Source organism: Solanum tuberosum, unplaced genomic scaffold, assembly GCF_000226075.1.
Source record: "Solanum tuberosum cultivar DM 1-3 516 R44 unplaced genomic scaffold, SolTub_3.0 scf00037, whole genome shotgun sequence".
In the NCBI taxonomy this organism is placed as follows: Eukaryota; Viridiplantae; Streptophyta; class Magnoliopsida; order Solanales; family Solanaceae; genus Solanum; species Solanum tuberosum.
The window spans coordinates 1,013,369-1,013,922 of record NW_006238961.1 but is presented as its reverse complement, the minus strand read 5'-3'; positions in this window follow the sequence as shown (position 1 = coordinate 1,013,922).

The window sequence follows — 554 nt, the reverse complement described above, 5'->3', positions numbered from 1 at the left end:
CCTTACACCCATCAGATTAAAGGGATGACTAACCCCCAAATCCGATGGTTCTTCATGCCTTTCGCCTTTTCAGTCGTAGCAGCAGCGGTAGTGTGGCTTTATAGGCCCGTCGTGGTTCAGAAAAGATGTAAAGTTGACATGAGGAGGACATGATTGATGGAGGGTAGGGAGATATGTTGGAGACCACCGGAAATTGCCATTTTTCGGTGGTCTGTAGGCGAAAACCCTGGCAGAGGAGAGAGAGATCGATGGGAGAGGAGAGGAAAAGAGTTTGATGGGAAAGGGGCGATTTTTGGGAAGAGAAAACGTATGGGGAAGGAGGAAGTTCTGGGAAAAAGAAAAGTATGCGGATGATGGGTTGTACTATTTGGGAAAGATGAATTTTTTGGGATTTAATTTGGGTCGTCCGATCGTTTGATCGGACGGTTAATAAAAATTAAGGAGTTTTTAAAATAATAGTAATAATAATTATATATATATATATATATATGTATATATATTAAATAATGATAAAATCTTAATTAACTAGATAATGATAAAATCTTAATTAACTA